The sequence below is a fragment of the Xylocopa sonorina genome, chromosome 1 (assembly GCF_050948175.1).
Source record: "Xylocopa sonorina isolate GNS202 chromosome 1, iyXylSono1_principal, whole genome shotgun sequence".
NCBI classification, from domain to species: Eukaryota; Metazoa; Arthropoda; class Insecta; order Hymenoptera; family Apidae; genus Xylocopa; species Xylocopa sonorina.
In genome coordinates, this window is record NC_135193.1 from 16,439,494 (window position 1) to 16,464,820 (window position 25,327).

General features: G+C 49.9%; 1 protein-coding gene across 27 annotated transcripts in view; it reads left to right on the top strand.

Moving 5' to 3' along the window:
* Positions 1-25,327, top strand: part of Foxp (forkhead box transcription factor P) — a 187,124-nt gene that overhangs the window by 54,520 nt on the left and 107,277 nt on the right. The window lies entirely within an intron of this gene.

The window sequence follows — 25,327 nt, forward strand, 5'->3', positions numbered from 1 at the left end:
AGGTCGAATTTCACTGATTTGTTTTTACCTTTTCCTTCTTTTCCTTTTTTTTTTTTTTTTATTAATATCTTCCAACGGGTTTAATCCACGCGATATTATTTTTGGACAAGATCCAAAACAAAGTACGTAAAGCTCGGTTCGGTCGAAGAGAGAGGGTTGAACGAGCGCGTGGGGCCGGGAGCACGTTTTACTCCCTGTCGTTTTAGGGGATGAACGATGCGAGACATCGATAATCGCATTTGTTGTACGACCGTCGATACGAAACTTTCGGAATTTCGTCCGGCCAAGAAGCAAGGGAAGTTTATGACTTAGGAAGTATTATATTATTCGAATATTCCTGTAGTTCTCCCTCTGTCTCGTCCACCCCACCCCGTCCGATCGCCTAATGTCCGACTCGTCCCTCCGTTCATCCGCGTGCACCAGAAATCTTTCATCCAATCTCCTCGCGCGGACAACAAATATCCCGGGAGCGATACCCGAGGAACGATCCAGAGAAATCTGCGTCGCTCCATTCCTCGCGCATTCCGCCGGGCTTTAATTACGTAAAGCGAGAAGCTGGAAAACACGGAAAAACGCACGCGTAACAGTGTGGTTTATTCCGAACGCGGTGTTGCTTTCATTTTCCCTTCCCCCTTCACTTTTTTCTTTCGCCTCTCGCTCTGAAGAACACTCGGCGCCAAAGTGGGAGCTAATAACATAAATGAGGAACACAGACCGCGTTGCTTCTTTTTGTTGCCCCACACCACCACCACCCTGTACTCGGCCGCGCGTTTTCCTTCCTCGCGTTCGTTTTTTCGCCCGCGCCAGCAGCCGCTCTACGTATAAAGCGGCGAATATGGGGTGTGAAATGCACGTCGGTTTCACGGGGTTGCCGGGCGTAATAGCGGGGACAGAGACGCGCGGTGGCGAGGGAGGGCGGCGTGTATGGCGTAGAGGACGGGTCCTGGAACGGGCTCGAGTTGCAGGAGTCAACTTGGCGCTCATTGGCTACTTGCTGGCGACCGCCACTCGCGAAACATTAGTATTCTCTGCTAATTAAAATGTAACTGAAATTGTAATGGTCTGCGTGTGGCGACGATACGCGCCAGGAGGATCGAGGGGGTGAGAGAAGGAAAATGCCAGAGAGAGAAAGAGAAAGAGAGAAAGAAAGGCGGCCGGTGGTGAGCGTTACACCGTGTACCGCGTTTAACGTACGATGTGTGCTTTTTCATGCTTGGCTTGGGAACTGAATAGAGGAGAACGTCAGACCGTTCTGCAAAAATGAACTGTATCGCACCGCAATTGCTCCTATTACCTTTACCACGTCGTATCGCGATCACGGTTAAGCGTCGGGATAAACGAGAGCCTGTCGAGTTTCGCGAAAGTAATGGAAGAATAATTTGTGGAACGACGCGTACCAATATCTGTTTCTCGGTAGTGCTCGAAACGCGCCACCTTCCAGCCCTTAAATCACATTACCCTCGAGGTACCCTTTTCACCTTTCTCCCCCCCCCCCCCGTTATCTCCGCGCCGTCTCGTCTTTCGCTCTTATTTTATTTGTTTCGCTTATCCGCGCCGGTTCTGGAGGCTCGCGCAGATTTCGCGGCAATTTACTTTATGCGCGTTACGTCGTTTTCCGCCCTCTCGCTTCCGCGCGGCGAGGCGCGGCGTAGCCACCCCAACGGCAAGTAGGTATCGTCTCATTCGACTCAGACCGGCACTCTCACCCTTACGATGTTCTTATAGGGCTTACACAAGGACCACCGTATACACGCGCGTACAGAAACCCGCGGACCTGTGTGCCTCGTTCTATCGTTGGGCCAACCCCGGGGTGTTGAAGCTCTTCTGCACTTATTTCGTGCTAATTCACCCCTCAAGACCGCTTACACGCCCATCCCACCCACCCCCTTTGCCCCACGCCGACCACCGCATCCAAGGCGAACCAGTTAGCTTTTTTTTCTCACGTGCCGTGAAGCAGTTCTCGTTAAGCGGTTAAGGGTGAACTCCGTTAAAGAGGGGTTGTAAATTCATTGACCGACGAAAATACTCCCGACGGAATTCCAGGAAGCATCTTTCGAGCTTCTTCGATTTCATCGATACCTCTCGAACGTGTAACGAGCTAGAACGGTATTCGTGGTAGCCGCGTATGCATAAATTTCGAGGAAGGTTACGGGGTCGTCGAACCTCCGATCAATTTTACTATTTTGAGCAATTTCTCGGATTTCCATATATTAATACTCGCGTGTTCTTCGGTTTCGCGGGGGGGAGGGAAAAATGGCGAACTAATTAGCAGATCAATCGCATTGAACGTTTGACAAGGGACGACAAAGGGTGGCTCTCAGAATTTTTATCGTAAGTAAGTATCGCGATATATAATTTTCCGTCACAACAATGGCCGCCGGTGTTACAAAAGGTTTAGCCACGAGGCGAGCGTCGGCTGCTACCCCGCGCGGACAATGAGAACGTCCGCGTTACGCCATAAATTGATTTGCGAAAGCGTTCCTGAAAAAAGCTCTCTCCTTTCACCGAGGAGAGAAGAGTCCGGCAGCGCGGGCAGCCGGGGTGGGGCCACCCGGGCTTTTGAGCTTATACCGCAAAAATTACGTCGCGAGAGGGATTGTATTTATGTTACATAATTACGGCACGCGCGACCAACGGATAGAAGGGGCGCGGCTGGCCGGGGGTACGTATGAAGGGTGCGGGTGGCCGCGCGAGGAGGAATCGGCCGGCGGGTGGAGGAAACGGGGGATGGAAAAAAATAGGGAACCGCCTGGTCGAGGAAAAGTTTTTCGGCGGCTGGCTCGACCGACCGACCGACCGACCGACCACCCGGCTAATGAATAGAAATAATTCTCGTGCAATTGTGCTTTTCGGTAGTTTTCAATTAACAGTCGCCACCCCCACTCCGTCGCGCGAAGCTTTTGCGCCATTCTCCGCAGCGCCCTTCCACGAATACCGTTCCGCGAATGGACGAGCTGTAAGTTTTTAAACGGCTCGAAACGCGCGCGATTCGTAGATTGTAATTACACCGTTTTTTCCCTCCGTTCTTTTTCTGGCTGGTCTCGTCGCCATTGTGTCCGCTCGCGAGTTTTCTGCTTTATTACATTCTCATATTTAAGAAAAACAATTCCGTTGCTGAATTGAATAGGAAGTCAGTTTTTTTTCTGTAAAAGAAAAGAGGAAAATAAAAGAGAGAGAGAGAGGGAGGGTGTGGAACTTTTGGGAATACGTTCCATCTCTATTCTTCCTCTGCGAGAACGCGCGTAAGAATTTCTCGTGCGCACCGTAAATCCGTATACAAGAAAAGGCTATCGAGAGGTATCCTCGGTATGTGTCGCCGCGGAAGCTAGCCGGAATCCCGCAAAATAAATCGCATCTCACTGTCAGTGATCCCCGGTAATATTTGTCTTTCGCCGGGCCATTTTACAAGATTTCCTATCTACTCGGCTTTATAAGCGAGGAAGACGAGGAATCGGCTAGCCAGGCGAGGGGTGACTCGGACACAGAAGCGCGGTGAGTTCACGTCGTCAGATGGGGGTTGAAAAGGGGTGGCGGTGGCGGCGGCGGCGGTGGTGGTCGGTGTGATTCCCTGGGCTGGCTCGTAGAGGAACCGGCTGGCTAGCGGTAGTGGTGGCGATGGTGGTGGTGGTGGTGGCGGTAGTGGGGAAAGGGAAAGAGTACACGGGACAGGGTCCCGCGGGATAAAACGGGCTATCAGATGTGAAACCCACTGCGTCGAAATGTAAAAGCTTCCTGACAAATCGGTTTCTATTACCGCGTCGCGGTGGGTCGCCTTTTTTATATTGATGGCATTATTTTGCACGGAGAGACGGGAGACCGTATTTTCTGGACACGTACGGTATTCTCCGGGCCGGGGCAACACACGAGATCAACCCCACGCTTATGAATCCTGGTTATTTGCCCGGGAAATTAATGTGCGCTTACCACGTACTCGTGCGGTCGAGGCCGGTATATCAAAGAAACGGACTGACGTTCGATAAAATTGGTTATTATTACCCCTTCTTATTAAGTCCTCAAGGGGTTGCGCGCCCTGCTCTCGCCAGGTGCTTCGTTTTATCCTCTTTTAATTGCCGTTCCTCGTCACGTGAGCCAAGCATAGACAGGGAGTATTCGAAAAGAAAAAAGTACATCCCTTGGATAGAAGGCGCGGGCTGGTCGCAAGATATTCTTCTGCGCTTTAAAATGGTAAAATCTCGCTGATTCAGGGGTGGTTGACCGAGGTAGCGCGTCACGGTCCCGTAGGAGGGAAGATCTTCTCGTCGGACAAAGGCAGTGTCCCGATGTCCTCGAGGATCCGCAGTCACGTGTCCCGTGGAAAAAAAAGTAAGAGCGCGTACGTGGAAAGAGGTTTCGGTGGGTGGAGGGTGGTTAGGGCCGTTGGGTGGTTGAAAAGGGGGTGGGCCGGTGGTGGTGGGTGGGCAAAAAACATCCGAAAAAGAGCTCCGTGGGGCTTGATGGTGTGAGAAGGTGCAGCCAGACAGTCAGACAGAGGAGTCAGACAGACAGACATGCGGGAAGGAATGAAAATAATAATACCCAGCGTGGCCCAGGGCCATAGGTGTCAGTGCCGGCAGGAAGGAAGGAAGGACAGGAAGGAGCGCGTTGAATTTGTCATATGTAAGTTTCACCCTCTCTCCCGGGCCCGGCACACGCACCACCGCACAACCCTGTAACTCTTCTTGCTCCCTCTCGCGCGTAACCAACCGGCACACCACGTATCCGTCGTCCGCGAGAGGATTATTTCAGAAAGGTGCCAGGAATCGGAGGGACCACGTCGTGATTCGGGTCCTTTGCGATGCAACCGCCATCCCTTCTGCGGATTTCTCGCGTGCGTTAGAAAATGTCTCCGGGGTATATTGAGATACTGTCACCGAATTTTCTCCCGCAACCCCTTGAGATCGTGCCTTGGCCCGTGGACGCACACACGCGTTACTTTCATCCCTCTATGTTCTTTTTTTTCTTTCTAGTTTTTTTCTCGCTTCAAGGCCGTTGAACCGAACACCTTCTCTCACCCTCGATCGCACTTTTGTCGAAATTTTCGCGACAGCCGCGCGACGCCGAATTATCGTCCTCGTCGACGTGTTCCCCGATACTCCCAAAAAGCGATGCAATTTAGTATTTTTCTAACGACATAATTGAATCCGATAGGATATTTGGTTAATTTCCACTGTCCCTGTGTCGCTCGTGGGAGATCCGTTCTTCGCAATATCGTATTTACCGTGGCCGTATATTGTCCGGTCGAAGGCACAAACGGCGCTGTCTGTTTAATTTTTCGCTAATACACTTGCCTGTGCGCGTGCACCGATATCGAATTTCAATTGCGGTTGCCTGTAAACAAGTGCTCCGTTTTATTATTTATTACCATCATTCGGGCCACTTAATCAAAAATACATTAACGTGGATGACCCTCAACGTCTGACATTTTCGATGCTCGAATGTGCGAGCGCGAATGATTTCATCAGCGCGTTATTAAGTGGGCTTTGATTTTCGATCCCCATTTTGCAAACCGAGCTCTTTGTTGCGGAACCGATACCCCTCTACTGCCGCGCGTCTCGTCCCCATAGATTACATACCCGTCAAATGATAATATTCTATTTGCGATACTGTTACTCTAATCATAGTTATTGCATATTTGTTAATTACTGCATAACTCGTCCTACCAACGCGGCTCCGACTTCGCCCGTTCCTCTGCCCGTCGATAATTCCATCGTTCAGTTCGATATCCCGTAATCGGGGCGAAGATTAGCAGCCGGGCCGCTTCGAGAAATCCACGCTCACGCGACTATTATGCTTTTTAATTTCATCGTTAGACCGATAAGTTAAGCGGAGGGATCATTTTTTAATTCTCGCCTCTCGAGTTGTACGGCGAGGGCGCACGGTAGGCGGGTTGATAACGTTGATTAATTGCGATCCGGCTCCGATTATCGGCGAAATCGTGGTTTATTTGTTAAACGAATATTTGTAGTCACGCTATTATTTATGGATTCGTTTGCGTCTCTCGAACGGTTCAAAGCGTGACCGGTCTATGTCTACACTTCTCTATAGTTACCCGTTTCATTGTATCGTATCGGTATACGTGTATCCTGACAACACTATTAATTAGGACCTGTCTTTCATTTTTGTTTAATGATACCCCGTGCAAGCTTGCAACGGCGGGAAATCCTTTGTGTTTTCACCCCGTTGTTTGGCGGGGTAAAAACCTGAAAAAGCGAAAACCTCTGGCCGAGTGAGAGCTGATGCTTGTATACGTTCCATTCAACGGGGTTAGCAACGCAAGTGCACACGCATGCACGGCCGGATACACGTGATAGGGTTGGACAAATGAAGTGGATATGACATAATGATTTCGAGAGGCTGTTGTGTACCACAGCTTGTTGCCAGTTGGACAGGCCGCCATCGACCTCGTCTTGTTCATTAAAGCCTCCATTTTTCTCGATAATATTAATTACGATTCACCGTCCGCGTTGAGAAACGGCAACACGGATCCTGGACTTTCCTCTGCGCGTCCGTTTTCCTTTACTTTCACCGATATCTCTCGAACGAATGCACCATGGAATTGAAATTTATACCGACGACAATTGAAATAGAAAAAAATTGGAACGTTCGATCGCTGGTCTGTCGAAAGAATGGATATATGTCCCCTGTATTTAATAATTGTAACCTTGATCAATAAACAGCATTACATAACTCTGGCCAATAGAACGCGAAGGGGAATAGAGTTCCATCGAGTAATTTATATCAACCGCGCATTACCCATCGTATTTTCGTTAATTCGAAACGCAGCGCGAAATAATCGAAGCAGCTGTTATATTTAAAAGTGAATAAAGTTTCCGAGTGATCGAGCACGGTTTCCAGCTACGCGATGCGCAAGAATTATACCAACCTGTTTCAACGAACGATTCACGTGCCAGAAACGGTTTGTCGCAGCACAGAGACCTATTATAACGCCATCGTCTTTGCTTGTTTTTTCCTATCTCTCCGCAACCCTCCTGGCCCTACCACGGTAAACAACAGACGTACCCATCCCCCCTGGCAGAGCCACTGTCGACCCCGAGCTGTGCCTCCCACTTGCAAGGCACCACCCCTCATCAGTCGGTCTGTACAAATATACTATTGTATTGATCCTATACCTTTTCCACCTCCAACGTTCCTCCTTTTGTTCCCGAGTATCCTCGTTTTACATTTTAGCCGCTTCCGCGAAACAACTAATGTGCACCGAGTGTGTTGACAGTAACTGTCTCGCTATTGTTGCACCCTCTCGCTCTCGCCTCTCGTCCCGTTCGCCGACCCTACCCCCGCCTGCACGATGGGTGGGGTGCCGTGTTGGATCATCGCGCCGTGTGCACGAACAACCCCGCGGCGTTCTTCCGTTCGATTCTTCTCTCATTTCGCGATAAATCGGCTTTCCCTTGGCGCCCTTTCGCGAATCACCACGCGCGTCCCCGAATCGGTTCACCTGGGGAACGTTTAGAGGAGACGATCGACGCTCGAATCCTTTTCGACGATCGATCGTTCGAATTGTCAGGGAGGAGCGCTATCGATCTCAAATGTGCTTTGCAATCGAATCGTAGTTCGATTATGTTTCGTAACAATTTTTGGGTATTCTTATTCTTGAAATGGCACATTTTAGTAGAGGGTGAAGGGATGCGAAGCCACGCGTAGATCAATGCGCGAGAATCGAATCGCGAGGCTTCGTTATTCGTAGGCAGTTTTGCGCTCGGCAGACGCTTAACAGGGGCGAGGGTTAATTACGCCGCGCGGAAAGTCCGTTTCGCGAAGAGATCGCAATTTTGTAAATACGTGCGCGCGTATCGGTTTTATTGCACCGGCGGGTGTGTGTTTCTCAACAACAACAACAGGGACGGTGGCGGCAACAGCACGTAACGTGCATTAATACGAACGAACGACCGCGAAGTAAGACTGGTGGAAAAGGGGCGGGAGTTTATATCGTGAGGTGAGCACGCGATGACGTGATTCTATCGATTATTAAACGAATAATATGCAGTCGCTCGCACTGCCCTGTACCATGTGCATCGAACCACACAGGCAATTTGGGTATGCATCGTATGCATGAGTTTATGATCGCGCGAAAATCCGGAATGTTCGGCACGGAGTGATACGATGGAAACGAAATAGAGTTCCTGCGAAACTAATTTCATGGAACGGTTACAACCGACGCCTCGAAAATGCCGTTGTGGTATTCTAAAATTAGGAGTTACACACGAACCACCGGGATAGGGAAGCTCTCTCTTTTTTTTCCCCCTCTCTCCTCCCTCTCTCTCTTCCTCCCCCAGCGTTCGCCACACCCCCCCTTCTGAATGGGATACGCGAGTCTCGAGCGTGGCCTTTTTTACGCGACAATACACGACGAATCACGGGCGCATGCTGATTGAGAAAATCTCCGCGCTACGCACGGTTTTCTCTGTTACATTGTGTGAGAGCAGAATATTCCAAGAAATTAGAGGGATGCAAATGAACCGCGTTGCGCGAAAGCAACGCGTATTCTCTGCTCGCAATTTTGTTCCCCTCTCGCTCGAAATTGCACAGATATCCTTAACGCGTCGCGCGATTGATGCACGCGCGGATGTAGTAATGCGACTCGAAACGATGGAAAGCTCGGCTGAACCGTGCACGGAAAGCTCTCTCGGCCGATTTGCGCGCGACGTCGTTGCGTGTCCGTGCGAAGAGAGAGAAAGCCCGGTCCGTACGTACAAACAGGTATCGTAACGATCGTAACGCATCGAGGTCGAAGTAACTTGCAAGGTAACGAGCAAAAAGGATTGCGCTAACGAAGTGCCTGACGGGTAACTTGGCCATGCCCCGGGTCCCGGGAGCAATAATGTCCTCCCCCGGTTGGTAAACTCGTGTTTGCACAACTCTTTGTCCCAGAAGTACGCACACACGGGGTCACAAAGGCGTACGTGCACGTCAGCGGCGAAGAGACGACGCGCGGCGCGACGCGACTCCTGCCCCCGTGCTCTCGGACCTAAGGTTTTTTTTTCCCAGTTGTTGTATGCATAATAGCATTAGGATTCATTAGCAATCAGAGATGGACCGACCGGACGCCCCGTTGGATTGTTTACCGGAGTTCAGTCGGTTCGCCCACGACTCTTCCGCCCGTTGCAACCCCCCGCAACAGGCCGTTCCCGACGTTGCGTCGTTCTGCATCGTTGGTAGCGCCGGTAATTCGACGGATCGTCGCGTCGAAAGACGTCACGCTCGAGGAACTCTTCGTTTTGTCGGCTTTTGTCAGCAGACATGGTTAACTTTGAATTTTCGAACTTTCAATGGGGCAGCACGAGAGAGTACGATAGGGTGCGATAGGAGTATTGGGTTGCAGTAATAATTCTATTTGATCAAAGATTATCTGGATCGAGGCTCGAATTTCTTACTTGTCCCGTTAAATAATAAATTACTTTGGACTGTTTGTTACGCGCGCCTGTATTAATTTACCAGGGATCGACGGGACAGGGGTGAAGTTTCGCCGTGCAATTCCTATCCACGGGTTACGCTGGAAGGTAATAGAATACCGGGTTACTGGTCGTCTATTTATAATTTCGTCTCATTCATTTGAGAAACAATCAAACGCGGTTGAAATCGTGCGGGGATGGCCGCCTTTCTCCCTCTCTAGCGGCGGCGATCGAAAGGGGGGATAAAACGACAATGAAAATACATTTGCAAAAGCGACAGGCCAGCGAGATAGCTTACGCTTCCTGGAAAGAGGCGAAGGTTGTCACTTTGCTCGCAACAGGACGCGGCCACGTCGTATTCTGTTTAGTTTGCCGTTCAAACTCCTAGCAAATATCATTCGTGTCGTTCAATGGTCTGCACGGAACAAACATCGTCTAAGTGTCTGCCTAGACCAACCACGAATCGACGTGGAAAGAAAAAAAAAAAAAAAGGAATCGATCGCGTTACCAGTTCCTCGATCGTCCCTGACAATTTCATCTTGGGCATCGCGAGGGTACTCGTCGCGTATATTAATCGTCGCGCGTTACCACGGGTCGTGTAAGTACCTGTTTCTATAAAACTCATTTGTACAGAAGTAATAGCAACGTAGAACACGGCGATAAATTCACGATTGCTTGTTTCGCTCGTATTACTCATTTTTGGTTCTTTGGTTTACGTTACGCGAAATTATATACCTGGCTCTGGTGCTCGTTGAGCGCTAATAAACGAAGTGAAATTAAATTAAATTGAATCATTTTGTTACGCGTTCAAAAGGAAAGGAACCAGATATCTTTATTTTACTGTTTATGTCCGATGGTGAAACAGCGAGCGCGGCCGGGTGCAGAGGTGCCGCGATCGCCAATTAATTCGCCCGTTCACCCAGTCGCAACGGTCTATTTAGACATTTTTACGGATCGCGCGTGCTCGATCGGAATTAAAACGAGGAGACGTGTCGGCGCTCGGATGGGCGAAGGGTGGAAGGGAGGCGAGGTTGAATCGTTGGAAAACGGCCGATTAGCTTTTCGACAAAGGACGGACCGGTTAGAAGAGAGGGCGGACAGTTCCCAATAGCATTGTATTGGTAAACGGCGTTCATTATAAATAGGGGCACGACACAAAGCCCGAATAAATATCGAGATATCCTATTTCCGCGGGATGACCGGCGCCGGTGTTTATTCTATCATTTTTTTATGAGATTTCAGCGAAGTGTAAATACTGCGGAAAATGCTGGGACGCAAGGCGACTAAACATAACGATTATAAGCGCCCAGGGGCTTCGATGCGATGCGGCTTGTTTTCAATGCAGTTGCATTGTACCACCCGCCCCGGTGTGTTCCTCATCCCCATCGTTACCGTCCGAACCGTGGTAACTGCGCGCCCTTTGTAAAATGTCGTATTGACCTAAAAAACGAAAAATGCAACAGTCGACTTGATGAAGTTCGTCGAGGTATCGTAATTGCATCGCCCGGAGTGTGCTTTGAGCTCTTTTCACCCCCGTCGGGGCTGCGGAGGTCTCGAACGCCGGGCCAGACCCCCGCATTGTGTTATGAGCTTGTCAGAAATTATTTAAAAAATTAATTTCCCGTGACAACGAGCTCTATCTATTTCTTTCCCCTTTGCCGCGCGGTATTTTATATTATACACGGACCGGTTCAAGGGATTTCTTTATCGCGAATGTTTTTCACGTCCACCTTTGTCCCTCTTGTTTTTCCAAGTGCGTTTAGCCGGAGTTGTTCGAAATTAACGCGGGAGAATCGTTTAATCGTTGTTGCTCTGACCCAGCTCGTTCCTTTGACTCTCCAATCGCGAGACAGATGTTCGACGCGATCCTACATCCTTAGCTCGCTCGATAGCTTCCCCTTTAGTTTTGTTACCGAGTTCTCCGTATCGTGGTTCCCAATTTTCATGGGGCGTTGTTCTATCGGTTTGCCTGTTAAACGTTCACGGCGAAAACATAGTTTAATAAGAGTAGTTTCGCGCGGAAACGGATCGAAAGTTCGTCTAGGCTGGTGCTGCTGCGCAGTCTAGAAGAAGATGTTTTCCTCGAAAGCGTCGAGGGAGGGCGTCACGGACCCACGGCGGGGATAATTTTCAGACATTAAAAATGATATCGGGGCAAAACGCCGCGGGACAAGGGTTGAAATGGCCCGTAGGAAGCGAGAGAGGGGTCGAACGGTGGCTGGTGCGGGAAAAGTTGGTGTATAAACACAAGTTACGTAAGTACATTACAAAGTGTAATGGCGAATCAGAGGTTGCTGCTTGGTCCGCGCCGAGTAAAAGTGGCCTCTTTAACCCCCGTGAAGGCAACCCCCGTCATTTATTATGCTATATTGTTACAAGGAAATTGCGTTTTTATAAGCAGACCCAGCGAACAGCCAGCCACAAAGACTCGCTTTTTATCCTCAATCGTTCCTACTGTTTTCCGACGCGCATCGCCCTCAAACGGAATCACTTGCCCCCTCCGCGATTTCCCTGCAAAATTCCACACGCAATTTTCGACAAATATTATCGGGCTTGTTAACGTTATTATCCACAGACAGACCGTGTAACATCTTGCCGGAACGTAGACGCGTCGTCGGTTCTTTCGGCGGGAAAAATCGAAACATCCCGCGGAACGAGCTTTTTCATGTTTCAACGCCTTCGGCGTACGAGCCTCGCTGGCTTTATTAATCCGAAAAGCTCTCAGTATCCCCGGAGAAGCTTTCTCTGCTGTTGAGTACCGTCGAGAGAGAGAAAGAAGGAGAGAGAGAGAGAGAGAGAGAGAGAGAGAGAGGAAGAGAACCGCTCGAAAATTCCGCGAGCGTGTGGGGCGTGAATTGGGATTCGAGCTTTTGTACATTAATATCACGAGTGGCGACCCAGCCGTACTTCCTTGCGAGCTCCGCCGCACCCCACATCTCGAGGGGTGGAAAAGAGGGAAAAAAAGGTGGACCGGACTGGCAGCATGTTGCGCGATCGTAAACACTTTGCATATTTCCCGTACCATTGCCGGAACCCTCCCAGCTAGCTAGCGGCACCTTTTCAACCGCTTCTCGTCTCTCTTTCTCGCGCTCTCTCGTTCCGACACGCGTGGCCGCATACCGACGCTTTGCAATTAGCTAAAATCGATTGTACGAAGGTGCAGGATGAAACGGGTTCGATACGTATGTTTCTATGGGTTTTCGTGGACGCGTAATATCGCGAGATTTCATTCGATTCCTTCCGTTTCGTTAAATCGCTTCGTCCTTTTTTCCCGCTTTTTTTCTCGTTCCTTTTTTCTTTTCGTTCCTTTTTATTTTCCTTTTGCGTGTGTACACACGCGTGTTCACGCGCCCCTCGGACCCCTCCGCAACTGGCTATTTATTTTATTGCGATTCAATCGTTGGCTGGCTAACGACGTTCCCGTTTAGCCATCCTCCCCTTCTTTCGCCTCCATCCTATTTTTTTCTCCCACCCCCGCCTACTCCCATTTTTTCCCCGTTTCACTCTGTCGAACTCGCGAGACCAATTACTAATTTTCCGAATATAATAAATGCTCGACCGCCGCTCGCCCGCGTCTTTCTCTCCCGCTCTGTTCCTCATTGTCTCGGACAATAAAAAGAGTAAACTGGTAATAATAATAATGCCATTGATTTCGGGAATCGAAAGTTTCGGGGCCACTTCTCTGATTGTGGCGAGAAACCGCCGCTGTTGGAGGGGAAAGGAGAAAAAAAAGAAAATAATAATTCGCGTGTAAGGGAGAGAGGAGAGCACCCGGGCACAGTCGAAGTTTAGACTCTCTCTCCCTCTCTCTCTCTCTCTTTCCGCCGGTTCATTAACGGAGAAAGGGTGGCTGCGTAAGAGTTGAAAGGAAGGAACGAGCCCGGCGAAAGAACGAGGACCGCTGTAGGGGCGGTGGGGGGATGGTGAATCGTGAAGCCTTCCGAAATCCAGGGAGCCTTGTAATTGGGTCGGGGATTGCAAAACGTCGAAACGCCGTCGAGACACGTCTGTCAGCTGGCGTTCTTTCATAACGCCGGGCTATTTAGGAAGTCGGGAATTTTTCGCCAGAAATTTATGAGTCATTGAGTTCGAGGCAGTTAGAGAACTCGCGTTCTATTTGATCGTCCGACGTCAGCCTCGGTATTCACCAATTTCGTCCGTAAATTAGTTCGATTCCGGGACTGCTGCTGGTCTTGTATGGTATCTAAGGGCGATACCGTTCAGCAGGTACGAAATCGAAATTTTTCGCCCACTTAAATACTTGATCAAACGACGAAGTAGTCGGCGCGAGGGTACGAGGTGATCTCTCACGATCACCTGAAAGGAGCGCGAACTTCCGTTTCGAGTAAGTTCAGGTTGAAGAGCGCGAATTAGCGGCAGCAGAAAATTCATGGCTCCGCTCTCTTCCCTCTTCGGGCAATGTTAGCGAGCATACAGTATGCAGGATAATTCCGGGGGGCGTCTTTCGCCAAAGAAACCCGTTGAAATAACCAACGAACCTAACCAACCAGCTGGATTAACTCTCTCTCAGCCGTGTGTCTACCGCAGAAAGTAAAATATTATATCTGCCGGGTGGGGCAACCCGTTGGCCGCGAGAAATACGCGGTGCTCGAGTGTTTTTCTATCGCAAAAAACGACTCGAAAGATTCGAAAACACGGAAGGAGGGCTTTCGCCCGTGCCCACGATATTAGCCAGCGTTACACCGGCGCCCCGTTATATTTGATTGGGCTGTTCGTGTAAGAACACCCTCAAGCAGCCACCCTTCCCCAGCCGCCCTCTGCTCCTCTTCACCTCCTCTGCGCCCATGCCTCTTGGCCCTCTTCTGCTCATCCACTCCCTCGGTCTGTGCAGCGAAATGTTGGTTAAATAATATCCGCGCTTCCAACCGTAATTATCTCGCTCTCAGATTTTCTGCCTTGCGGGGCGAAGGAGGTGGAGGGGCCTACAGAGGAAGAGAGAGAGAGAGATAGTCGATTCTGGTCTGGTAAAAGGCAAGGGATGGGCGGATAGAAGTTGGAGATTGAAGGAAAGACGGTGGTGCGAGGGCATTAGAGATAGCGTCGGTTGATATTCGCGCCAGAGACAGTACCGGTGTTACGGTGAAACGGCCGGATGTTAGTCGTTGAACGTTGTCGAATCTCGTAATTGATTTCGTTCGAGCCAGTCGATCGAGCGACCCCGCGACGACGAAGGCCTCGCGCGATATCTTGCTAGATAATGCTGCGATTGTTGGTTGCTGGCATGCAAAACACATGGAAGATTGATACACTCGATACTTGGACGACGGAAGAATGACGGACAGTGGGTGATGTATGGGCCCCCTCGATCCGTTCCTCTTTAGGGCCACGGGAATAATCGGACGTTGAAAATCGAAATTTTGTATACGAAATGGTTTTTCGCGGCGACTCGTCGGGCGAGCTCTGGATAGGTGCCAGGGTTTGTCGGGGGTTGCGATAAAGTAGCTACTTTCCTTTAGAACCTACGATATTCATGCTAGCTTTATTGACAGAGCGGAGAAAACCGAGGCAATTTTATGCGGGCATCCCGGATTCGTTTGCAACATACCGAAGAGGCTAACAATAAGTCAAAATACCGGCAAAGAAGAGGTAGTATTTTATGAATAATTCATCGATCGCGAAAAAGGTATTAGTAGAAGGCACGAGCCGGGCCGGTAACATGTAAATGAAGCGATAAATTTTGCATGGACAGCCCGCGAGCCGCCCTGTAACCTCAATTCGGCACACTTTTGTTGCTCTTTTCTTTTACGCTTGACGATTTAATTGTGTCTCGGGTGCGAGCGTTACCGAGCTGTCTAAAAATTGCCGAAAATTCGTGTCGCGTTAAAAATACGTTTCGCTTAACGAATTCCGCCGAGGATTAGCCACGATCGTCGGTTTTTGTTTTCGCCGTCCCGGTCTTATTTCGTTCGCGATCAGACATCAACCGTGCAGTTTCATCTCGCGCGAACCATAAGGCTTATCCGACAGGATGATCGACCAGGCCGCAGACCCCTTGAAAATCCGACAAACTCTTCCGACGCCACGCTGGCAACCCCTTTTCTCGAAGTAACCGCCGCGTAAAAGGGGGGGTGGTAATGGCAGCGCGTTGCGGTTTTCAGCCTTTACGACCGAATTACGAGTTTTCAACTATTTTTACGACAGTTGTTTCAATTATTTCACCAATTTGCAATTAAGAACGCCGGGCACCGCGGCAGTTGAACGGCGTCCGCCGGTGCGGAGGGTCGCAAAGGGTTGGCGCCTCTCCGAGCTTTATGGGGCTGATAATTTCGTGATTAGCCAATTAAAGGAGGGGAAAAAAAACGAAAAAAAGAAGAGAAGGCTCTCGTCGATCCGACAAATAATATTCTTATATCGTAACAACGCTCGACAACCGCTTTTCGTTAAGCTCCCCTGCGACTTGATTGAATCCGAAAGAAATTTCGACCGGAAGACGATAATACGACTCTGGTTATCGTACCTTTTATTGACAACGATTCAAGTTCCCGATCGAGTTCCGGTTCGATCAGCAGACTAATTTCTAGCTTCTCGCTCCGACAAGATCTGCCAATCGAGCGTGGCAAGACTTTTAAGCTTACGTCGAAAGGGAACGGGTAGGAGGTCAGCGTTTGTTCGGTGGTGCGGTAGGTCGAGTGTGGTAGTGGGGTTGTTGGCATCGTGGTCGAACAAAGGGGTAGGGGGTGGCTCGAAGGAGCCAGTGGCGCAGAATAACGGTAAGTCTAGTGTTTATTTGATGGCCCGTAATCACGCTATTTTGTCATCAACGGTAGGCCTCCTTCCGCGATGTAGACCGTCCGTAGGGCTGGCTCCGCACTTATACTCACCCTAACTCACCCCCGTCCGAGCAGCCCACTCGAGAAGGAGGAACTAATTCGAAGGCTTTGCCGCAGTCAGGGTGCATCTTGCTTCCGGTATAATTCTCGGCCGGGAAAGGTATACAGAACACCGTGTACAGGAATATATATGCTCGCGTAATCGAATCGAGATTTCTGATATTACTCGCCCCGGCCATTCTGCTCCGCGGACATGTTTGTGGCACGCGTAAAGTGCCCCACCTACCACCGTTGCTTCTTGCTTCTCATCTACGAAGTAAACGTACCGCGATACTGTTCGAACGTTCGTTCTCTTCGCGATCCTTTGAAGCGCACGTTTCACGAATTCGACGGGAACGCTTCTAATTCCGCGCACTTTATAAACAAAAATGTAACGCGTTGATCGTCGATACGAGTTGGAAGGACGAAGCCGTACGAACGATTCGCTCGATGATTTAAGGTTACACTTCTGTACGAGTAAGCAATTAAAGTTCACGAACAATGCCACGTGTGAATGTTGCGCTATGAATTATTTATGAACATTATGTTGTTGCACGCGCCATGCTCTCGGAAGATTTATCGCGCGGTATTACTTTTACGCTGTAACCGTTCGAAAGAAGAATGGAACATAAACCGGTGCAATGGTATTTATACGGACCCGGTTACAAGCGTGCAATTATCACTTTATAGATTCGGATGACTGGCGGACAGTTTCGAAAGTTGTTGCGGTTCGTCGATCGATGTCGGCAGATTTTTCTCGCGATCCACAGGATCTCGACAGAGAACACGAGAGTCGTGGCTCGGGCAAAGAACGCGTGTAATAACGGTGCGAGCTACGTGAATCATCGGCAAACGCCGCACCCACGTCTGTAAGCCTCCGCTGTGTGTGTTTTTGTTGTGTTTTCTAACGTGCCGTATCGTTGCCTCGCCGTTTATTGCATTTCCAATGCGGCTAATGCATTACGGTACACCGCCTTTGCGTTTCGAATACTTTGTTGATCCGACAGGCGAGAAATTGCTCGGCTCAAAAGCGAAACAACCGCGTTCAATAGATTTTCGGTTTACTCGTCGTTGGTGTCGTTAGAGCCGCGATCATTCAGCAGAAAAATTCGTACGTCGCTCAACAATGGAACACCGTTGAACTGGTTCGCGAGGTAATAAGGGTTGGATCGCGGCGATTATACTTTCCAGGCTATTGCTTCCGGCGTGACGTTGGAAACAATTTCCAAAGGGCAGCCTGAAATTGCATTAGCCGCATGAAGCCGAGCCGTGAAAGGCTCGGGCATAATTTTCACGATAACACGCGAAATAGAACATCCGAGTGATTAATGCACGCGCTTCATCAAGCATGCCATCTTCGTATGGCGCGGCGTGTATTATACACCCGAGCGAAATTAATATTCCGAGCGCAGCAACGTGTCTTAAAATGTAAATAAGCCAGCAAGACGTGCACGTAGGTGTCGGAATGCAAATTCTTGATTTGTCGCGCTTATCGTTCTCCTATGACAGGGAGCGACGACGAAGGAGGGGCCCGGGAAAAACCGTAATGTAGCATTTCGGTTGGCTGTACGCCGGTCTTGAAGAGCCGCCGGCTATGATACTCGAACACGCGTGTTACTTAGCTTAATGGAGACCCGCATAGCATCAAGGTATACACCTCGTTGAAGGCTTAATACGCGTAAGCGAGTAATCCTCTGTCTCGACGGTTTCTCGATGGAGAGTCACGATTACCTTACCCCCTAAGCGATTGGGTTACCGCAAATCCGTTCGTTACTACGGCGATTACTTACCAACGTCCATTGCCACGCGTAACACGCAAATTGATACATTCGACTGGACGATGTCCAGACGTTCGACATTTTAAATCCTTTACTTAATATCGACGCTCGACAATTTTTAAATACCACAAACGACCCGATTTGTTGCTCGACCATGCCAACGTCCCCTCTGTTAAGACACCGACAAACGTTTGGCTAATCGATTTCACTCCACCTGACGTCGACCACGTTACACTCGCTCTATCTAAATATAGAGGATCCGAACGCAAACTCAAATGAGCACCGCGATATGTCACGGACTCGCATTCCTGCCAAACCTTCCCGCTCCCAACCACGTAAATCATCGAGATGCTCATTTCCAAATATCTCGCCCGTGATCATCGATTCGTAGCCGCAACGAATCGCTAGGCGACCTCTCCAACGGGCGATTTCTCGAACCTCCCCTCGATTCCGTCTTACCTCGACGTCCCAAGCGAGACGCCGCGTCGGCACGTACATTCGCACGACGCTCGCAAGCTGCACGCAACTGCAACCATCGAGACGTCGGGTCGTGGCGTCGGCTTGCGGTAGCCCATGGTTATAGCGCTGATCATAATAATTGCCGAAACTTGGCTCAAAGCGGCTGGCATTCCCCTTATTTGCGAAGGGTTATATAGTTTCGGTTAGCGGCAACGGATCGAGGCGAACGCTTGATCGTGGTGGCTCGAAAGGGAACCGTCCGCCGTGGTTATAGACGCGCGTCCGTGTATTGGTCGGTTGATCGATTGGCACGAGAAGAAGAGGAACGGGATGGAAAAGAAAGTTAAAAAGAAAGGAGAGCGCACATCGTGTGCACGTCGTGTCAGACACGTTCGAGGGTGGAAAACATTAGCCAGGTTGAAGCTTCTTCTCCTTCCAACCCTTCTTCGTCGTAGCACGTCGAATTTCGTGGCCGTCGTTCGCCAGACCGCGCCGCGAAAAGAGAGACGTCCGCCACGGCACACGGCAAACTTGCCGGCGAACTTCGACGCCGGAACTCATCCATAGAGGAGAACGGAACCGTCTCGACGGAGCCCTACTCTCCACCTTTTAACCTAGCGTCGGTTCGCCGGGCTGAACCGGCCAGGCTACGCCCGTCCGTTAGGTTCCACGGTTACTTGGTTGGTTTGGTTGGTTGCTTGCTTGGCCGCGTGCTGATCCCTATCGCCTAAACGAGGTTTGGCAACGACGCTTAGCCGAGGCCTGCCTCGAGAAAAGAGTTTCATTAAAAGCGGGTAATGAGCCAGTCGGGAGTCGAGCGTCTCGCTTCTACTTGCGAGATCCGCGTTATATGCCCCGCCGGCTTCGAGTAGAGAGGGACGCTATTATTTTGAGGAAGAGTTCGATTAGCATGGACGACGACCCTTGGAACGGGGTTCAAGAGAAAGCGCCCCGTCTGATCCTAATTCCTTTCTTTCCGAGGCGTTGCTCCATCCTGGCGAGGGGAATATTCGTTTTCACGAGCGCACCTCCTCTTGCTGGACACCCTCGCGGATGATTCTTGGATTTTCGTGCGAAGAAACTTCTCAGATTATCAAAATAAAGAATGAGCTTGAATGTTGATCGTTCTCACGCGTTCCCGTCTCACCTTTTAGCCCCTCGGGTAGCCAATTCTCGTTTCGCTGTCAAACTGGTTTCCAGAGTCAACGAAAGTGTCTTCGATAACTCATTCCGCGTCTTAGCCGGCCGCAGAAGTCACGGGACACTGCGAGAGACAATCCAGAGAACAGTCGACCTACGTTCCTCGACCCAGGGTGGAACCCTGAACCGAGAGACCGCAACGCGACCAAACTGCCGGAGGCCGTGCGAGGTCTGGGAAGCGGTAGCCGGAGCAGTGACCAAAATTTATATACAAAGTATCTTCGGTGACCAGTTGCTGCCGGCGAATAAGTAAAACAGCAAACCGAGTCCAGCGTAGGAGGAGCGAAGCGTCGAGGGGCGAAGTTGCACCGTGCGATGGGGGAAGTTGTTGCGGTCGTCGGCTCGTAAATTTGACGATAGCAATACTCGGAATTTTTCACCACCGTCACGCAGGAACCCGCGTCATTCCTGTTGCTCTCTGTCCCCGTTCAATTGTTTCCACGATGGCGGTCCGACTCGTCGCGTAGACGCGCGAGGGGACCGCGACGAATGCGACGACGGTCATCAACGCGGACGGAGAGGTCGGTCTGCAAGCGTGTGGGGAACGAAGGTGCGCACGGGGCGGAAGATGTGTGTCCGTATGGTCGATGTCCGTAGCGTTTAGGCGAATTACACGGTAAATTTTGCACGATATCGAATGGCCGCGTTCCATCTTTTACCAGGTATGTGTACACGTGCACGTTACAGAGGGGGGTGCAGCGCACAGACTATAAAGCATAAACGCGGGGGTTGCATCGGGTCAGATTTAATACTAGAAATGGGAGGGTGTGGCGGACGAGCTCGAAAGGCCACAACCAGGGTTCAAGCGTATCGTGTGCATAGTTATTTCAACTTGTACACTCTTTCGCAAAAACCTGTTCGCAAAACCTGAACGTCGCATCGTCTCGGAGATACGAGCGGAAACGCGTGTCAATTACGCGAATCGTGGAAAGTGGGAAAATATTCTCGATGAAATTCTAATCGCATTGTGCGTTACACTTACAAAAGCCTATCCGGTGTCTGTTTCGACAGGCGCATTTAGCGAGTCAGTAGGTCGCCAGCCAGAGTCACGTACGGAATATTAAATTCGTTTCGACTCGCGATCAGCGTTATCCAAGTTTCATCGAACTTTTCTAAAACAAGCACGGGCAATTTCGTTCGCGTGACGTTTCCTCCCGTAAAGCGGCAGGCGTCGAGCGTATTTTTGGAGGCAAGTGTACGTACTTACGTACGTGTACCGCTAGACGGCCTATCAGTATATACGTAACCGCTTGGTATACCTCGAGTTGCATGCGGACGGCGAATGCCATCCGTTAAATGCAATAAACACGGAATCTTGCAATTCGCTGGCCGCCGCTAACGTGTCTCGCCGTGGTTCCGCCGTGAGCTCCGCGGCAACAAAACCGTTTCTTGCACGGCCGCGGGTAAACACCGGCTGAAAATTAATTAACGCGCCTTTCGAAATAGACTGACCGGCCCGGGCACGGTTCGTTGCCTCGTAGATTTAATTAGAGGATTCGAACGGGCGCCACGGGTCCATTCTCAAATCCGATGAAGCTTCGCCGGGAACCCCGTCGAATGTAAATACTCGGACAAGGATTCCTTCCTGTGTAATCACCGTTTCGACTACCTTCTCGGCGGATCGGCTTCTAACGAGACCGATTAACTCCGTCGTATCGCGCGAACCGTTGGTGAATTTTTACGCGAGATGCCGCGTACATCCGCGATAATTGTTCTCGATCGCTGTAAACAATGCGAAACACCGTCCAGACGGGGAAACGCGCGGCTAACGTACCCTCGTACCATCTCGCGCGCCGAGTAACGAGCGTACCGTGTACGTACGTAGCGTCGAAGGGGTTAATGAATTCCCTGGCGGCACGTACGAGTATATCTTGGGTGAATCGTGGCCGGTCGCGGCGCAGCAAAGTGCAGTAACGAGTAATCAACAGCTCGCGATGCTGGCCAGAGCACACGTTCGTATCCGTTAAATGTTGGCCAGCGTTCGCGTAAGGGAGATAGGGAAATAAGGGAGGCAGAAGATAGGGAACGGTGTGGATGTGTGCCGTTAGTATTTAGTGTTTAGTTAACATCGGGGATGGAGAAGCCGCCAGTGTTTGTAATTGGTACAGTTTAGGAGCGACGAAAGCGATTGTGTACCTCACAGATTTTACCCCGACCCGACGAAGACGTAGCCGCGGAGCTTTTGTCTGCCGCGGAACGATGCTGGCCGGACTAAGCCAGAGACAGTTTCAAATCGGCGCGAGAAAACAGCATGCCAGATGGCGCGGGTACGTATCGCGGTCGTTACTACAATTAGATATTCGCCTCGGTCTGATCTCCAAATAATAACACCGTTCCGCGCGCCGGCGAACGCCTCGGTTTAAAGGATCTCGAGCCTTCTTAACGCTGTTTGCTTTCGCGAAACGTACCATTAAATGGCGCTTAGTAGTCGAACGTTCTCTCTATTTTTTTTTCTTCTACGTTTAAATCTAAGACAAATCTCCTGATTTATACGGATACCAAAGGGGTAACATGGTATTTTTGGGTTTGCCAAAAAATGACTCTGTTGTACGAAACTAGGAATTAGAGTACAGAGAAGAAGTAATCATCGATAATTAGAGTAGACGTGGTCGAGATCAAGCTCTCGAGTCCGAATGAAATTGCGAAGATTTTCCACTCCGACGAAGGTACGGATTCTTAATATAAGTTTCCGGAGAGAATAGCGAGAGTTTCGCAGGCTTATTGCCGGCGATGGCAGACGCAAGAGTTTTCCCGTGCATGACTTAGTATTCCGGAACGCGTATACCCACTTATTTGGAGATCAGGAGCCCCCTCGAGCGAGGCGACTTTAGGCCGGGCCGCTCTCTCCGCCGACAACAGGCCGTATATTTCATTTTTAAACAACAAAAAAATGCTAATGCAACGTCGTGCCCGTTATCGACTCGGGCCTGTATATGAAATAATAAATAATCGCGTAAGCCCCGGCGCCATTATTTTTACGTCGACTTTGCTACGGAGATACACACAGTCTCCCCGGGTTATACTCTGTACGTCGCCCCGTTTCGTTATATACGTTGGCTACGTGACCCCGACCAAGCACCGTCCCACCAATTTCGCCATCGGATAGATCATTATGATTTAATGATCATTTTGTTCAACGATCAGGATCGATCTTGGCAGCGGGTCGAAACGTCTCCGCTCCAGTTTTCCTATTTCCCAGTCGCGTTCGATCGACGCATTTCGATTACACGGTTTTCTTCCACGGTTCGCAACGGTACGATAAGTATGCAAAATCTTCGCGTGTAACTGTACTAGGAATATTTGAAATTGCGAATCGCAGGGCGCGGCGGGAATTACGCGGATTCTTTCGACGTCGAATCTTCAGGATACGCATTATTCCAGGTGGAAGTTATTCAACGGTGGAATCTCGAGAACGTTGCGGTATTGCAAACAGTAAACAGGCAACATAATGCATGCCGTCTAACGAGCCTACCCGGCGAACTTAAAGCCGCTTACTATCTCGGGTATTTTAATTTCATGAAATTAACTCGTAACCGTGTCGTAAACGCTTCGATCGTAGCTACCGTGGCTCTCACGGGTGGAGGGGAATTTTTTTCGACTCGTTTCAGAGGAGGCTTGATGACCCGTGCGAATGTTATTCCTGCGAGAAAAGGTCGCGGTCGAATCAACGGCAATCAGAGTGCGCCTCGACGCCCAGCCTGTAAACCAGACCGAAAATTCAATTGGATGCCGTCGAATTCTTCTTGAATATCAAGTCCAAGGGTGGCTGACTGCCGCTCTCGACGCCGGGTGGAGCAACGATAGACGAGGAGGACCCTCTGCGACAACTTCTCGACTGTTATCGTATACCTGTCCCAATACTTTCTGGTTTCCAAACTTATTTGCACGGCGTCCGTCCGGTTTTCCGAATGAAGTATCTCCTCGCTGAACGTAACAACGGTCCACGCGGGGTTTAGCGCGAGATTGAGGAGCGGTCGTGCGAAAAAAATCAGGCAAATCACGACCGGGGTCCCCCTGTTCGTCGAAGGGATGCTCGATCGAACAGAAACTCTCTCGAACGAGGCAGCAGTCGTTCGGCTATAAACTCTCGTTCTTGATCGATACTCTCACCTTTTCGATTCGCCTCGAATGAATTTCGAACTTCCACCTTTTGGGGCGGAGGTTTTTTCGAGGAATTTTTAAATAAAAGTTCCACACGCGAGGTAGAGAATTCGAAACTAACCGACTAACGTCTCCAAATAAAAACTTTTTCATTCTACCGTCCGGTTAGAAAGTTTGAAACCCCAAAGGGTGGAATTTGAACGATGGTATTTAAACGGAAGGATTTTTTAACGACTCGAAAGTAACCCAATTTGCGGACAATTTTGGAGGAATTTTTACGAACGATCTCACACGTGACGCCGTGTAAAAACTCAAAAATAATAGGTTGCCGGCTCGTTCCCCGCGGAGGGAAGTTACCAACGGGGGTGAACGGGCTCGAGAAAGGCTGGTCGCAGGGTGGTGAAACGCTGCCCGAATAAAAATGGGGTGTTTAGAACCGAGTATCCAATGTATCATAGTGTATTTACATATAGCCCGCGTTCGCAGTCCCCGGTTTTATATCCAAGATGGTCTACCAGCCATTCTCCGCCTCGCGGCCAAAGACAAAATGGCAATGCATACGGTCGTTGTAATAAAAATTAAATTCGATGCTCGATCCCACCGTTGGATAAATAACATCTGATGTATCTCTTGTATCCGTGGCAGTTACACGCGTTGCGATCTAACCGGATCTCTTTGCGCGTTGATTATCACCGGAACAGCGTCCCCGTTTTTCACTAATTTCAATATTTTTCACGATCTGTCTGGCTGGAAAGGATTTAACGGTGCAGCGACGGTAAATCCGTCGGGGCACCGTGTTAAATAGTGCTATTTAATTCTAGTCGTGGAACGTTTAAGCGCTTGTGTCAAGGATTAAATCAAGATTAGCTGCGAGATTACCAGGCTACCTACTGTAGAAGGGGTTATTCACTAAACTCTACTCTGTCGCCCCCTTTCGCGATTCAGCATTTAGGTCAGCCTAAATAACGTATCGTCGTACGGCGAATTTATACAAATTTGCATACCCGTAACGAGCCAGCGGGTAAGAGAAAAGGAAAAAGGTTCCTCCAAGTAATTACCTTGTAATTCTCTCTGTCTCTGGACGGAACGTCGCACTTAATGGTATATAAAACCTCGGGCGGTGGCCTCGCGTGTTCGGCGAGGTCTGTGAAATTTTTTGAATAGGAGAAACGGAGCTTCCTCCCGTGGCTTCATTAGAGATCAGTTTTCGTCATCGGACACACGTTACGACACCGACAGCCAGCGGGGTTTCATAGCGCGCGGCCTTGGAAGAAGCTGTTGCCCTCTCGAGAGAACTGGTCAGGTTCACTGTTTCTCAGAATCAGCTGACAGATGAGACTACTCCGCGCGTTCACTGTTTTTCCATTAGGGAATCGCGCTTTGTTCCCAGCCAGCCATTTTCTTTTCTTTTTTTTTCCTTCATCTTCGCTTACATTCCCGCGATCGTGCGTTGAAATCCGCAGGAATTTTATCTCGCCAAGGGATCGTAGACTCGGTTTTCCCTTCCCCGCGGTGCGTGTTACAAAATTTCCACCGCGTGTGATTGGAA